The sequence below is a fragment of the Cebus imitator genome, unplaced genomic scaffold (genome assembly GCF_001604975.1).
Source record: "Cebus imitator isolate Cc_AM_T3 unplaced genomic scaffold, Cebus_imitator-1.0 Scaffold53, whole genome shotgun sequence".
Classification (NCBI taxonomy): Eukaryota; Metazoa; Chordata; class Mammalia; order Primates; family Cebidae; genus Cebus; species Cebus imitator.
The window spans coordinates 1,918,184-1,920,843 of NW_016107368.1; the positions used below are offsets into that span (position 1 = coordinate 1,918,184).

At 43.6% G+C, this 2,660-nt stretch overlaps 1 pseudogene; it reads left to right on the forward strand.

The window, feature by feature from the left end:
• LOC108304130 overlaps positions 1 to 485 on the forward strand; it is a 9,082-nt pseudogene extending 8,597 nt beyond the window's left edge.
• Positions 486 to 2,660: the final 2,175 nt, after the last annotated feature.

A 2,660-nucleotide genomic window follows, 5' to 3' on the forward strand; every position in this document is an offset into this window, starting at 1 on the left:
CACCATGTTGACCAGGATGGTCTCGATCTCTTGACCTCGTGATCCACCCGCCTCGGCCTCCCAAAGTGCTGGGATTACAGGCTTGAGCCACCGCGCCCGGCCGAGCTTCTTATCTGTGAGTAGTTTTATGGATTCCAAGGCTGTTTCTATCATGCCTTCAATGTCAGATTTTCAGATGTGAAAATCTACAAAGTTGGGGCACTGACCATCTCAAATTCCTATTTACCTTTGGGCATGTCTCAGGAGGACAATCAGCTCAAGCTAGTACCTGTCACTCCTGGCTGAGATATGGTGTACCATCTACCGAGTGTCAGCACTGCAGAGGGGAAGAGGAGGACCTGTTCAAGACAAGTGTAGCTGGCTTCACTGTGGTGACCAGTATGGACCCGGAGCACCAGGTGTTTACTATTCTGTCTCTAGCCCCTGGCCCACTGCCTAAGAACTTCCTTCTCATCATGGATATCCAGTTCATGGATCTGAAGTAGAGATTAGCAGGATGCCTTGCTGCCTGGGACATAGAGATTTTCTGGCCCTCCTAGAGGCAGATGGACTGAGATAAGAGACTGCTGGGGCCACCTGACCAGTAAACTGCGGACTAGTAGAAAGAACATATTCTGCCTCTAAAAACAGGTAGTGGTAACCTGACTCTTCTAATCTTGAACCAAAAGGAAAACCATGAGATTGTCATTGGTTTCTTAGAGCACCTAAGATGCCACTTTGTATTCTCCAAGACCCTGAAGAATTACATTCCTTTCACTATGTTACTATGTGGTTTTTAAACATCACTGCTTTATATTCCATATGTGGTACTTACTCAGTCATCTAGGATGAAAGTGTGAATTAAAGGGACTCTTTCCAATAAAGTTCAAACTTTAAAAAATTAATTTTAATAAATATTTTTGCCATAAAAATAAATATCAATATTAGTATTTTATGTCATCTATTTATGGTACATTGTAATAAATTAAATGCAATTATTTTATAGCCTCAGAAGTAAAATATAAAATGATGTTTGCAATTATATTCAGCTTCTAGAAATAAATATGTGAAAATATATAACATTATTTTTAGTTTTAAAAAGATATTTTTCCTCTGATTATTATTTTCATTATTTTATTTATTTATTTATTTATTTATTTTTGAGAGGGAGTCTGGCTCTGTGGCCTAAGCTGGAGTGCAATGGCATGATCTCAGCCTACTGCAACCTCCGCCTACCAGGTTCAAGCGATTGAACCTCAGCCTCCTGAGTAGCTGGGATTAGAGCTGCCGGCCACCACGCCCAGCTAATTTTTTGTATTTTTAGTAGAGACAGGGTTTCCCCATGTTGGACAGGCTGGTCTTGAGAGGTGAGACTCCCTCCTCTCCTCCCACTTCCCGGCCTCCACCTCTCCTCCTCTCTGGATGGGTAGGAGGGTGAAAAAAAGAAACAAAATACCAAAGAGCTGGGAAAATGACTCCCTCTTCGGTTCCCAGCATCTCTGCTATCTGTAAGCCTTGAAAGAGTTGCAAATGAATGTTATTCCTAACCTGCTGGAGCCCAGCACTGGGTCACACCCCCACGTATGCACAGCCCAGACTCCCTCCTGGAAACACTTCTGCCAACTAATAATTTACTGCCTTTGTCTTATGTCTGTAATCCCCCTCCTTCGCCTGTTCCCACTCACACTGCAAATGAACTAGCAAATCAATGAAGCCAAAAGATTGTAAAGTCGGACATCCAGTCAATGGACAATGACATAGTTTCACCTCAGTTTCTCCGTTGGTGTTGTTAAGTCTATAAAAGGGGAAAGAAGCTGCTTCTCGGGGAGCTTGGTGAATGAGGCTGTAGCCCCCTGTGCAGCTCCTAGCCAAATAAAAAGCCACTTCCTTCCTCAGTTCGGTGTTTGAGAGGTTTGTTTCTTACTGTTCCTGCTTCAGTCTCAAACCCGTGACCTTGGGTGATCCACCTACCTTTGCCTTCCAAACTGTTGCGATTACAGGCATGAGCCACCATGTCTGGCCTATTATTATTAAGGGACAAGGTTTTGCTCTGTCACACAGATTGGAGTGCAGTGGTGTGACCACAGCTCACTGCACTCTCTTACTCCTGAGGGACATGCTTCAGGAAGGCTTAGCCATCTGGCTAATTAAAAAAAAAAAAATTGGTCAGGCACGGTAGCTCATGCCTGTAATCCCAGCACTTTGAGAGGTTGAGGCGGGCGGATCGTGAGGTCAGGAGATGGAGATCATCCTGGCTAACACAGTGAAACCCCATGTCTACTAAAAACGTAAAAAATGCTAGGCGTGGTGGCACACGCCTGTAGTCTCAGCTGCTCAGGAGGCTGAGGCAGGAGAATCAGTTGAACCTGGGAGGTGGAAGTTGCAGTGAGCTGAGATCTCGATATTGCACTCCAGCCTGAGCAGCAGAGTGAGACTCAAAAAAAAAAAAAAAAAACAAAAACTGTAGAGTAGAGCCTTGTCATGTTGCCTAGTCTGGTCTTGAACTTCTGGGCTCAAGCCATCCTGCTGTTTCAGCATCCCACAGGGCTAGGATTACAGGCATGAAGTCATAGTACCCAGCTCTTTTTTCCTGATTATCATAATATATGTTTATGATAGAAAAGTTGGAAATGCACAAAAATATAAAGAAGAGAATAAATATCTACATTTCTAATTCTTTT